The following is a 15,173-nucleotide window of genomic DNA, read 5'->3' as shown; positions in this document are numbered from 1 at the left end:
AAACACAATATCCACTTAATGTACTTGGTTATCTAGGCTCCTTACTGATGAGGGTAACCCATCCTGGGCGCTCAATCCGCTAGAGTGCATTTCTAAATTATCTCTCAGTTTTTGAGCTAAATTTTAATGGGCCATTGCTTGATTAAGGTTGATACCAACAGGGGGAGATGCTAATTTGGATAGTCATAGGATTGTGTTGGTATCTATTCTAATTGTCGTGCTAAAGATTGTCTTTGGCCAAATTATTGAGGATGAGATGTTTGTTTGGGAACACAAAGTGGCAAGTGGATTACCATTGCCGTGTTTGATCATAGAATTATGCAGGCAGGCCAATGTGTTTTTGATTTGAGGTATTGATAATGAATTTTGGGCTACTTATAGGCAGGACATTGAAAAATTGAAGGATGACTCAAAGTATGAAATCTGAGTCAACAAACCTTCTGCTTATCAGACACAGTCAACGCCAGGCCCTGATACTTCTGAGATTCCAACTGGTATGCCACTTCCTATCACTACTTATGTGCCGCCTAATTATGTGCCGCCTAGTTCGTCTAAAGGATCAGCATCTATGCTGCCAATGGGTGGGACTTTAGACACTGCATCTGTCCTACCCCAATATTTAGAGTCCAGGTTGACGCCAATTTTTTTTCCAAGTTTGTTAAACAACATAAAAAGTTTTAGAAGCTGCTAGACACATGGGCTACGCAATTCAAGCAAGCACAGGCAGACAAAGAAGAGATGAAACGACAACCACATCAGTCCATTTTTATCCTACACTTCTTATTAGTGATGAACATGAGGGCATTGTTGACTTAATTGGGATGCCGCTCAAGGAAAATAGGAAGTAGGTGGATGAAAGAATTAATAGGAAAGATGCCAAAAAATAAGGTGAGAAGTGATGACACCAAAAGAGAGAGAAGCTTGAGATATGAGGAAAGCTATAAAAAAGTCAAAGAGAGATAAAGAGAAGAGACAAAAAAGGTTGTAGATGAAGTTGTAAGAGTTTCCACCAGTTCTGCCCAACCTAGGGGCCAATTCCAGATCCAGTTCCGATTGATATACCTCTGAGCTAGGAGGATGCTGATTTGAGTACCCCTACCACCATAGAGGTCAACGTTGCTGCAGGTGAGGCCAAAGTAGCCTCACCATATTTGACTGATGCCTAACCATCCTGAGAGGCTTTACAAGTATTCCCCTCCTTTGTACTTTATTTTAATACATTGAGGACAAAGCATTTATTTTTAGTAGGGGTGGGTGTACTTGTACCATGGGGGTTTTTGTTGCCTATGTTCTTTTACTCCCATGTTTTATCTAGTAGAACTGGCATGTCTAAGTTGCATATTTACTTTTCCTATGATGTACATATTGTATTATGATTATAAATATGTTATTTCTCTTCTTTTTAACACCAGTTTAAATGTATGAATGAAAAATAATTGTGGCAAAGTACTTAGGACATGATGGCATGACTATTCTTTCTTGTCACTTGGCAAATATGTTGAACAACCATTTGTGATTCTGTAACTAGCATTAGAATATAAAGTGAGCATGACCATGTGATGTAAATCCCAAGAGTTGGTAGAAAAAGTGTAACTCATTGCCTGTGTGTGCGAGTGTTTGATTATAGTTCTTGCATAGTATTATACTGGAACTTGCCCAGTTCATTGATGTTGTTTTGCGGTTGATTTAATAAGATAGGATAGAAGGCCTTCTTGTACTTTTTAGTCCACTTAGCCAAAAAGATTGACCCACCAAAAAGAGTTTTCTATTTTTGTGAACCCTTTTTATGCTTATGTTAGTTTTTATTCATTCCCAATAACTCTGATTAACTTTCTTTAGGTTGTTAGCACCTAACTTTGTCCTTGGTCTAATATTGGGCATTGTGCACCTTAACTTAGGCAAAACACCTAAGTTGAGGGTGGCTACTATCAGGACATTAGCAGTTTAAATGAAAAAATAGTTTAGAGTTGAAATGAAGCTTCCGACCCTGATCTGGTTAAGATATTGTGCAACTCAATTGACTGTATCATCATAAGTTGAGGGTGGCTGATGATGATTATAAAAAAAAGGTCCATGGTAAAGGAGTGAATGAATAATAGAGATTGTAAGTGATTTGGAAAAGCAGTAGTCTTGGTGAGTAGCAATCAAGGGCAAAGAGAGTAAATTTTGAACTGTATGTCACTTTTACCAAAAATTGTCTACACCTAGCCTCGGAACTTCATTACAAGACTGATAAAGACCTACTTGATCTTTGCGAATCAACCGCAAGGGATCATTAGATGATAAGGGAAAGCCTATGGGTATGTATGCTATGTTTGCAGCTTCTTTGTTGAGTGTGAGAGTCTTGTTTTTCATTTATAAGTTAAATGAATAATGGGTGGTGGACTTTGTTGACTGTGAGGTCAACTTGAGTTACGCTTAATTTTGCTGATCTCTATAAGATATTGTATCCATGATTGTGTGTGTGCTGAATTATAAATAATGTCAGTTATAGATTCTGATGTGTTGAGATCATATGAGTGAGATGACAATTAAGTGGTTGTGTTAAATATAGTTCAATAGTTGAATGCCCATCATTGTATTGTTCATACATGTGGTTTGGTGCTAATTTGAGGGTGTTGATATTCCAGCTTTTGACAAAAAATTTTACATCTTTTTCAAGGGATAAGTGTACGTCTTCAAGCAACTTTTGTGGCATTTGATACTGGGTTTTAGTCTTTTCAGGTCAAGGATTTAACTGAAGAAGAAACTTGAAAAGTAGAAGAAAAAGGCTACTGACTATCAATTTGGTGGACCGTCAGCCATGTGATGGACCGTTAGGGTGATCGTTAAGGTTAAATAGAAAGGACCAAGTGAATGACTCCTGCGACGGTCCAAGTAATGGACCATCGAACCTCTGACGATCCTTCAACTTGGTCGTTAGGCTAAAATAGTGAATGGAATCTCAAGTAATCAAGCGGAGGTCTACGCGATGGACTGCCGGGCCAGTAATGGCCCGTCAACATAATCGTCATCCCTTAACCAGAAAATAGCAGTCTGGGACCATCAGCGACGGTTCATGTGACTGACCGACAGGCTTTTGATAGGCCGTCAATGTTATCATCAACTTTGACGCATCCTTAATAAGTTCAAATTTTAAATCCCCAATACCTGGGAATATTTAAATACCCAGTTTAGGTTTTATTTAGCTATCTTTTATCATATTTCCATCCTAAAATTCATTGTAACATACCTTTCTCAGAGATTCAAGCTATAATTGTGGATCTAGCTATTTTATTCATATTTTCACTGAAGAATCAAGAACAATTATTGTAACTTTAGTAAGTAATTCTTTGAATTTATTTATTAAGAACACAATGACTTCTTCTTCTTCTCTTGAGATATGTGGCTAATCTCCCATAGCGAGGGTTATGGGAGCCTTGATTTGAACCGCTGATTTGGGGTTGTGAAAACACTTGATTTCTATACTTAATTGAGGTTGTATAAACCCTTCTTCACAGTAATGAGCTTTCTTGGTTGTAAACTTGAAAGGTGAGCCCAAGAACATCACTTGTTTGAGTAGAAAAGTGTATGTTGGGAAAAGAAGACGTTTACATGAAATCTAAAGGATTTAACCTTTGGATTATGGGTTGATGCCTTAATGGGATCAACTCACTTGAAAGAATAGTTAAATAAATCAATGTATTCTTTAAGTTTGAAAGAATTGAAGGTTAAATTATCCACTTAGGTTGAGAAATAAATGGGTAAACTTTAGAATTCATTAACTTTTACAATTGAAGTTATAACATGGAAACTCAAGATAATTCATAACCCCGGTTGCGTGAATATCTCGATGAACATAATTCTATTTTGTCTTCTCTCATTGTAGTAACACTTATAATAGAACTCCGTAGTTTGATCTCAATTTACTACAAACGTTAGGATATTGTTAACAAGTCAAAACCCCCTTTACTTCGGAACCTTTGATCAATAGTCTATTAACAACCATAACACTTAGTTTGTATAGTATTCCCTGTGGGATGAGACCCCAACCTAATTTGGTTCTATATTTGATGACGACCTCTTACACTTTCTAATGAGATTTGTACAAGTCAATTAGAAAAAAGGGATAAGGCACAAGTATCCCTCAAACTATACCCAAAATCTCAGACAAATCTAAACTTTATGGAAGACCTATTACCTCTCTTAAACTCATTTTTTCTGAATTTTTGTGATACAAGGGAGTTGAACATGCCTCCTATTAGTTGAAAAATGGCTTTAGCCTATAATTTGAGCAATAGGAGGAGACTCGTGGTGAGTATGAAACACCTACAGAGTGGGAGGATTTCATGTATGCCTTTACTGATCACTTGTTTCCCTTAGAACTAAGGGAGGTCAAAGCTGGTGAGTTTGTAAACCTCAAGCAGGATGCTATGAGATTGAGAGAATATAGTCTCAAGTTACTAAGTTATCCCATTATTTCCTGAGAGGTTGTCTAACACGAGGGTTAGGATGAGGAAATTTGTGTCAGGATTTTCAAAATAGGTGAATAAAGAGTGCAAGGGGGCATTTCATAGAAGGGCCTAGTCAACTGGAAATGAGACTAATAACCAAAGGTTTAGGAATGGGAATAGGTCAATCTTTCATAGGAGGTTGTCTGGACATATCCCATCTTCAGTGAGCGCACTAGCCTTCAAATCTTAGAATGATCAAAAGTTTAGAGAACCAGGTTCTAAGTTTCAAGGCCGTGTTTCACACAGGTTATCTTACACTACCTTTAACAAGTGAGAAAAGTCATCTGGGTAAGTGTCTTCATAGTAGAGATGGGTGTTTCAGGTGTGTTCAGTAGGGCCACTTCATAAAACACTATCCTTCTACAAGGTAGGGCAATAGGGGCAACCAAGCCCAGCCCACTACATCGTCCGCTCCACCAGCTCATGTTGCTCAAAAAGGTACTACTTTAGGGACAGACTATGGTTAGAACTACTTGTATGCCTTGGCCTCCATCAACATCTGCATTTACTCCCACTTCTAAAAAAATTCCAAGATAAGGATGGAATTAATCGCATGGGACCGTCTTGTATTAAATTAAGTGAGAAAGAAAAAGGGGTATTTTACAGTAACTAATGGATGATGACTTCTAATTCTTTAAGTCAATTTCCACAAAGACTGCAGGAAATGAAAGGACAAATGATAATACAGTTCAAACATGAAGAGATGGAAAATAACCAAACCATAATCAATTTTTTCAGTTCTTCTACATTATGTAGATGAAGCATCATATACATGTAGATACAACTAACGTGTACTTTTGAAGCTATAAGAAAAAATAAATAGCTAGTGCTTATGATAAATCAGTACTCAAGAACATTTGAATATCAAAGTTTGGGCCTAGATGGATTCCAATTCAAATATCAGTATTCAAGTTGAACTTTTGAATATGCCCCAAATGATGCATAAAATCCCGTACATGCTTATGCTATTTTCCTAATACTCCTATTTTAGTTTGTTGGAATAAGAAATCTTGTAGTTTATCATGTGCTAAATGTTTCTTGGCGTGTTCTAGAAAATCAGTTAATAGGTCTTAAAATTTTGTAATTAAGGTTTGAATCCTAATAATGGTGCCACTAGGTGAAATATTTATTTGTGCCAAAACTTTGGTGTAGAGTCATTTGATGTCAAGTGAGAGGCAGAAGGTACCAATGGATTTGCAAAAGTAGGTTTGAATACTGTTGTTATAACAAAAAAAGATATGCACAGATGGAAATAGATCTGAATATGTGCACACATGAATCTCTGTCAGCTAGTATCTTAGGTAAATATAACTTGCACGGTTCAATCATGGAATAATTCAATGAGGTAGTTTTTATATCATGACACCCATCATCTGAGAAAGAAGTTCCTAATTTGCAGGAAATGATCTTCGCAGATGTGGCAGTTAAATACTTTGAATCAGCAAATACTTGATTAGTATTGCCTGTTATATGTATTGAACATATGCTATTAAGGTAAAGAAATATGAAGTACTGCTCACTTAGTTAGCCTTAACACAAATCAAAGAAAAAATAAACATTTTAGCGGTAAAAAATAGCTATATTGTACATGTACCTATGCAACCCTTTGAGTCAAGATATGCAAAACATAGTTTTTATACATATATTATTACTCCTTTCAGTAAATTTTGTAGCTACATTTTTTATTGCCCTAACAAATAGTATAGACGCAAAAAAAATCCACTTCGTATAAAAATTGTAATGTAATATGGAAATGTAATTATGCTGAATGTATGGATCCAGGTAAAAATTAAACCACGGGTCTCGAATTCAAACCTTGAAAATATAGAAAATTATGATAGATAAAACCAAGAAAAATTCCTCATTGACAATCAAACAATATATGTTAGTGGTTGATCAGCGTGAGACATAACTTTCATCACGAAGTATAAATACATATAAAAACCTACTAAAATCAAAATCGTAGAAGCTGAAACTGGGAAAGAGAACAGATAAATCTATTTTATGACTAGAAAAATGGACAACCACAAACTATTAGTCACTTCTGCAGTTTTCAGTACTCTGAATATACATTAATTTTAACCAATATAAACTTTTCCAATATCAAGTGATTTTAATCATTAACCGACAGTGGCTTCTATGTCTTTTAGTCAATTTCCACAAAGACTCCAGGGAAATAAGGACAAACCCGATATAGTTCAAACATGAAGAGATGGAAAATAACCAAATCAGGATTAGTTTTTTTGGTTCTTCTATATTATGTATATGGAGCATCATTATATTCTTTAAGTGAGATTCATCAATTACTAGTGAATGCAATAAATCGGGACTGATGAACAATTGAATCATAAAGTTAAAGAAAGAAAAAGTGAGTTTGGGCCTAATCGACCCCATATCAAGTTTGAAAAAACAAAGAAAACTCAATTACAAAATGCCAAAAAAAATATTGTAAGCCAATCAGATCAAAGCAATAATCCTTAACAGATACTGATTTTAGTTTGGAAAGAAGAAGAACACTAATTTTAATCCAACTAAAATTCACAAAACAGGTCCCAATCAAATAATAAGTCAAACAAGAATCAACATATTCAAACAATAAAAATAAAATTAAAAAGACAAAATAGAAAATGAAAAGTTCACTCTTTCAATTTTCTATTATGTTCTTCGTCTGAGATTTCTCTTTTTTGGCCCTCTCATTTTCATGGGAAAGATGCCTTTAAAAAATTCTACAAACCATTTGGATTACGATATTTAAGCACAAGACTCCATATAACAGTTCCAACAACTAGCACACAGTTATAACCTAAGACTACTGATCCTGAGGTGAATCTACTTAAAAAATATTACTCTTCTTCCTCGGACTCCAATGGTTGAGAAATAAGTGATGGATCTCTCGTTCCACATTGATTTGGTAAAGGAGGACTGCGTAAGTCGAGGTTTCCACAATATGAGTCATTTTTTAATGTGTTGAATTGTGGGCCTTGAGGAATCTGTCCAACAAGAAGATTATGTGAGAGGTTTAATATTGTCATAAATGTTAGCCTTGTCAATTCCTGTGGAATCTTTCCAGTAAGTTGATTCCAAAGGAGATATATCACTTCAAGTGTATTCAATTTTTCAAGTTCCACTAGAAAATCTCCTCTGAGATTATTATGGGATAAATTAATTAGCAACCAAAGTGAGCTGATATCCTTTAGTGATTTCGGAATGACACCTTCAAAATAGTTTCTTGAGAGATCTATAACTATCATAATTATGGTAATTTTTGCTAGATCAAGATCCTGGCCTTTAATCATCAACCTCACGGAATCATCATATGATGTGGAAGCTGACTTCATGGATGGTCTCATGTACTTGATATCTCCTGTGTCTTTGCCATCTAATTTAATCATTGCCTTAAAGTTTCCAAATTTTTTTTTATAGAAAGTGAGCCACTGAATTCATTACTGAGAAAGATTGGAATTCGCAACTTGGGAAAGAAAAACTTAGTCTGACAAGTACTTACAGGTCCATGGAACATATTGGACTTTAATATTAGGACTTGTAGTTCTTGAAGTGTTCCTATCCAATCTAAAAATGTATCATTTATCACACTAGTTCCTAAATCAAGAACATCTAAACCAGTAAAATTGAGCACCAACACGGGGAGAGGTCCTTCAAAACAACTACCATTCAAGGTACTCAATGAAAAGCACTGTGCTCATAATGATGGAAGACTGCCTGTGAAAATCATTCCTTCTTAAGTCCAACACTCTTAGATTATAAATGCTTCCCAAGAAACTTGGAATGGAACTACTGAAATTATTGTATGATACATCTAGAAGGTTAAGGTTGTTCAAGTTAAAAATGGATAGAGGTAGTGGACCATAAAGAAAGTTAAATTTAATTCAAGATATACTAGATTATGGTAATGAAATTGTTGTAGGGTGGATTGTTATGTTAGAATAGTCGTACTTTTATTTATCATTTTTATGATGATAATAGAGAAAATGGTTAAAAGCCCCCAACTTTTACCCCGAATTCCAACTACATACTTATACTTTGCGGGGTCCTATGACCCCCTAAACTATTTTAAAGTGGAATTATTACCTTTTGAATGCTGACATGGCAAGAGAGTGTGTTTCACTCTCTTTAAAGACAGTGAGAACGACTTTTTCTTAGTAAAAATTTACTTTTAATATTTTTTATACAAATATTTTTAATTATTACTTTTATTATTCATTTTCTCATGTCTTCTTCTTCTCTTTTTTAGAACAAAAATTCAATAACTCATTAATGGAGTTTCTCATCTTTTTCATCTCCAATTTTATTTTCTCATCTTTTTTGAACTCATTAATGGTGAGGACTCATTAATGGTATTTTTTGATAATTTAAAAAATATTATTACCGAAAACAAGAAATACTTTAAGGAAGGAAACAACAAGATTTCTTTGATTAATGAATTCTTGAATGAGGAAGAGAAGGAACTCTGAGTCAAAAAACTTGAAAAAGTTCAAGAACTCCAATGTTCTCTCTTTTTGCTCAAGATCCGCCATTAATGGCGAGCTCAAAGCTTTGAATTTCCCCAATTCCATATATAATTTTCAACATAACCCATAATGCCATATATAATTTCCAGCCTATTTCTCTGATTTTCTTTGTTTCTGCTTAAGATCCACCATTAATGGCGAGCTCAAAGCTTTGAATTTCCACAATGCCATATATAATTCTAACATAACCCATAATTTCATATATAATTTCCAACTCATTTCTATAATTTTCTTTTTTTACTCAAGATCCGTCATTAAAGAATTCATTAATAGGAGAATTAAGCAACGTTCGATAGAGGGACTTTCAAACGAATGATCCACTTGTCATTAATCCGATTTTCTTGATCTTAGGACTTTCCCAAGAATTCATTAATCCATTATTTTTCCCCAAGAATTCTATCTTTAACCCAAGAAGGTGAAATTGGGTTGAAGAAAAAAATGGAGCAAAATGAGAAATGATAAAGAAGAAAGGAAATAATAAAGTTAAATAATTAATTTTTTTAGAGTAAAAAAAGAAAATAATGATGTGCCAATGATGTGGCATGATGTGGTAGCGCGTGCATCATACCACATCCCTAATGATTGGTTATCAGTTTTTGGGAGGTAATAATTCCACTTTAAAATAGTTCAGGGGGTTATAATTCAACTTTAAAATAGTTCAGGGGTCTCATAGGACTCCTGTAAAGTATAAGTGTGTAGTTGGTATTGGGGTAAAGGTTAGAGAGCTTTTGACCATTTTCACATGATAATATGAAATGAGCTTAAAGTAGAAAGTGAGAACTTATATAACCGACCCTAATTTATTTGGGGCTGAGGTGCAATTGTCGTCGCTGATGTTTGATGTGTATAGATAGAGATGAAGTCAACCACCATTGTAGCTAAGAGATTTAGTAATCTATGTAAACTTTTGGAATGATATTCAGGTTTGTAGAACTTAGGTTATATCAGTTTTCATTGTGGGATATATTTGTGTTTTGGAAAATCAAGGTTTTGTTGTGAAATGGGGGAGTTTAGGAACCTCCCCAACTTTCTGTCAGTCGTTGTTGTAGTAGAACCCTTCTTGCCGCAATGGGTCTACTGTAGCAAAGAGTCGACCATTGTGGCAGTCGGTAAATGGATCATTGGGACCATTATAGTGAGTCTCGACCTTCTATAGTGGACTATTATGGTGGGTCCCAACCCACTGTAGAAGAACTATTGTAGCACGTCCCTACCCGATATAGTAAGAACTAACTGTTAAAAGGCTAGAACTTTGATTTTTGGTCTTATTTCGTTCAAAACCTCTATATCTTTAATTAAGGGCTTGGGAGAGATGATTTTCTTTCTACTTCAGAAATTTCTACTATTGCAGTAAGGTTATTATACCATTCTAGTGTAGAATTACTCTCTTTAATTCATAGAATCATTAGAACAAGATTTCTTGGTGAATTTTGGGGTTTAGTTCCCAAGTTGATGAAAATTGGGGACAATAGTCACGAGTAGCCTTAAAAGTGATTGTTAATGATTCTAAGATATTATTTTATAATTTCTAGTGAGAATTACTTTCCTATAACGTGCATTATGGGGGGCTGGAGCGGATTTTATAGATGAAAACCCCTGAATTGTGTTTTAGGTTGTGAATTATGGTAAAAAAAATGAGTTTAAGTTCCTAATGTATAAAAGTGGTGAGTAAGTTGTTAATTGCTCCTTGTTTATTATTTTTAGATTGAGAACGATCTAAATTTGCAAGTAAGGGCAAAGTTTTAGAAGATTAATACATTTCAAGCTTGCATTTTAGGTAGGTTATGGTTTGAATTGAAGTTATAGACTTAATTTGAAGTCCATGCTTATTAGTAGGTTAAATATTTATGAATTGGTCTTTGGGCATAATTGTGAGTTTGTGAGTTAGTGGATATTGGTTTTATACATGAAATGATGATCCTAAATTTGACTATTTGTCTAGACAAAGTGTGTACTTACATATTTGGTGCACTGCATTTTATCTTAACTATTATTTGATTTATTATGCATACATTCTGCATTATTCGGAGGGTCGAGTTCACGTTGGTAAATGTCACTCATCTATTGATACTTAGAGGGTCGAGTATTACGTCGGTACAGTACCTTGATGAAGTTAATTCCCTGAAGGCCCTGACTATTGAAAGCACAAGTCTCTTTATTATGTATGTACAGATTGAGATAAGGTAATGATGGTTTGATTCATTGTTATATGTTCATAGTCATTTGATTTCTCATTTACATTTCATAACATATTGCTTTGAAATCTAGGTGACATAAATCTACTCTTGTGAGATAGATTGATAATAATTGATTGATATACTTATACTTGTGGTGTTTAGAGGAGTCATAGACCCTCCCTTGTTGTTGAACTTATGTGTATAGAGGTTGGTCTTGTTGAGGTTATTGATTGATTGAGTGATTATTTGTAGAGTCGTATTTGTTGATAGAAATTACTTGTTATGTGTTGAATGCTACTTTGCTCATATTTGATTTATGTTTAAGTGTGGGTCTAACTTGAATCGATAAATAATGCCTATAGTGCATACTGTTTGTATTAATACTATATGTGCTTTTATTTTATTAAGTATTGACAGTGTTTTAATGATTGAGACGAGACTTTGGATATAGCATTTGACTAGCAATTTCCGATCTAAGGGTAGGTATCCAATTTTATACAACCATTAGATCATCTTATTTGATCATATCCAATCTTTCGAACAGTAATACACTTATTTGATTTTATTTTTAGGTATTATCTTAGACTTCAATTTGATTAGAATATTCTTGTAGGATGAATTTCATGTCTTTGAAAATCGTAATAGCTAGGTTGAATTAATTTTGCACTTTATTTAGTAGTCTCGAGATATTTATGATTATCAATGTTTTATTGAATATTTTTGTCATAGTTATGGGTAAGAGTTGAGTAATGGTTCAGGTTGGATGGTTCTCCCATCAGAGGATTAGCGTGGGTGCTGCTCACGATCATTTGAGTCGTGACATCTAGCTTTAGTTCTAAACACAGAACGTAAATTTTTTTTCCAAAATTCAGCCAAGCTTAAAAAACTCAACGACATCCTTTAATCTTCACGACATAAATTCGTCGTCTATTAGTGGTACACATGATTATGTTAAAAATAGTGATGCCCCCATCTTCAAATTTAGGTTCGCCTCCGAATATCATGTCAAAAATTTATTTTTCCAAAGTAAAATTAGTAAGTTGACAAACAAAAGTAATTTTAAAGAATATTTATCTATAAACATTACTTTTCAAATAATTTAGCCAAATGCAAACTATTACCTCTTCAAAATGCTTTTTCAAACTATATTAATTAATTTTAAAAAAAGATAATAATACTCCTTAAAATTTATTGATTTTGACAAATTAATTTTAAGTTTTGTGCACCATCAGTGTTCAAAATATTCTACACTATTAGGTAAACTTGACTTATTATTGCAGACTGATAGTGTAGAATATTTTATGCACTGACGGTGCACAGAACTTAAACTGTTATTTCTTTAGTCACATACATTAATAAGAATTAAATGACAATAGAGAATGTTTTCTGCCCCATCTACCAGGAGCTTTTCAGTTTGGCATAATCAATAAATAAATAGGCTTGATTTTAATGAAGGAGAGGAGGAAAATATCAACCATTAGAAAGTTACTTTTTTTTTTTTCAAATTTACTGTGATATTTTTTTAAAGTCATTTTAACCTATTTTTGACATAATACGATAAGTATTATAAATTATAATTTTTCTTATGTTAATTTGAAAACTATAAGTATTTTAAAAGAAGAATTTTCATAAGCCACAATGGGTTTGTTTCTTATTACCCGATGTAGCTATATTCTAGCTATTTACCATTTTTTTCAACATATTGGGTGTCAAATGTCAGTACTTCCCTTTTTCGTGCAACGAATATATCTGAGTCATTTATTCATTCCCACAATGAATACAAACTTTATCTACTATATGTGTTCAGACAATGAATACAACTTGTGTCAACTATATTTGTTCCTAAAATGAATACAACCAAAGAGACATACAAAAATACATGAATGTATAAGAAATACAAATAATAAAAAAAAGGATATACACAGGTTATGGGTACATAACTGCAGAAAATACAGTTCAACACGCATAGACCAATAAGGGTAGAGCTAAATAAGAATAAAAAAGTAAAAATTCATCCAATCTTTTTCAAAAAATACTTATATGGTGCAATCAATACAAACATACCAGGATTTGACAAAAGATCCTCCTTTGAAATACAGAAATGTAAGAAAAACTATAAATATACATCCCCTATTTGAAAAAGATTTCTGATGCTGGAAAAAATTGACTTCCTCAGAGTATAAAATACGAAGGGTATATATATTTTGACATTCAAAAATACATACATGGTACAATGAAGGCAAATGCATAAATAAATGAGGTATATAAGTAGAATAGAAATGTTGGAAATATCAGTAATTAGTTAGTTTACTTTACTGTAATAATTTTTAGTTTTTAATAAATAGAAGGGGAGCCTTGGAGTAACTGGTAAAGTTATTGTCATGTGACCAGAAGGACACGGGTTCAATCCTTGAAAACAGTCTATGACAGAAATACAAGGTAAGGTTGTGTAGAATACACCCTTGTGGTGGGGCCCTTCCCCAAACCCTGTACATAATGAAAGCTTTAGTGCACCGGGCTATATTTTTTAAAATTTTTAGTTTTTATTGTCGTAGTGGTTTACTGTTATATTGAGTTTGTTATAATTTAATTAGCTAATTAGTGAGCTTACAAGTTAGTTAGTTAGCTGGTATAGCTGTCAGCCCAGAGTGTAGTATGGTTGAGCTGAGAAGCTTCTAGATAATTCTAGAAATAGTATACAAGTCTATATATAGATGCTTAGCCTAAGAAAACAAGTAATTTTGTAAGTGATTTTTCATATACATTTTTATTTCCTTTTCTCTGCTCAATGAAGCATGTACTGTTATACCTTCTCCTCTCTTAGGTTCACAAAAGTAGATTGATGTTATAGTTTTTTCATGGTATCATAGCAATCGATTATGGATGTTTAGAGGAGTAAATTGACAGAGTTTAGTGAAGAATAGATCTTTGTTCTTATTTGAATTTTGAGGAGTTATCATGGAGTTTTAGACCTCTATTCTTAGCTAAATTTTGAATCGTAGTAGTGGAGATTAAATCTCTGCTCTTCGACTGAATTTTTGAGTTGTTGTGGTAGAGTTTAGATCTCCTCTCTTCAGCTAACATTTCTTGAGTTGTTGCAGTAGAGTTTAGATTTCAATTTCTAGAAATTTTATTAAGCTTAAAATGGCACCAAACATTAATCCGAGTGATCCTTTATATACTAACATTAGATGTATCTTGAGCTACTTAATTCCAATAATGAATCACGGAGTATGTAGTTGATCGATGAGAATTGAATTACTGGAGAAAAGGAATTTGGATTTGTAACTGGTGCATGTAGTAGAGAGATGCATAGAGAAGAGTTATATGAGCAATGAGAAACTTGTAATGCAATAATGTTATCATGGTTGATGATTTTAGTAAGTCCAAAGTTGCTGGGTAGATTGTATATGGAACAAGTGCATTTGAAGTGTGGGAAGATATAGAGGAAAGGTTCGACAAAGTAAACCGTATAAGGATTTATCAACTACATAGGGAAATTAATACATTATCACAAGAAACAGACATAGTAGCAACTTAATTCACAAAGTTGAAAAGTTTATGGAATGAGTATGATGTAAAGAACCCAGCACCATTATGTGATTGTCTGAAATCTAAGGACTATCAGATCATCTTATCTTATTTGAGGTTCATACAATTTTGAGTGGCTTGAATGATTTATATGATCAAGATAGAAGACAGATTTTCTTGAAGGGAGTTACACCTAAACTTAATCAAACCTATGTTATCATAGAAGAAGATAAAATGCAGTAGCTAGCTTGTGCATCTGTCATAAATAAAAAGATAGATCCTACTACAATGCAGGTCAACAAAAGCTCAAACACAAGTTGTAGTAATCAAAATTACAAAGGAAAAGAGTGTGAATATTATCATTTTACTGAGAACACAAGAGAGAATTGTTATAAGTTGATAGGTTATCCTACTAACTGAAAACAAAAGAGGTGAGCAAATTA

This window comes from Capsicum annuum, chromosome 3, assembly GCF_002878395.1.
Source record: "Capsicum annuum cultivar UCD-10X-F1 chromosome 3, UCD10Xv1.1, whole genome shotgun sequence".
NCBI lineage: Eukaryota > Viridiplantae > Streptophyta > Magnoliopsida > Solanales > Solanaceae > Capsicum > Capsicum annuum.
This window is presented reverse-complemented; position numbering follows the sequence as displayed.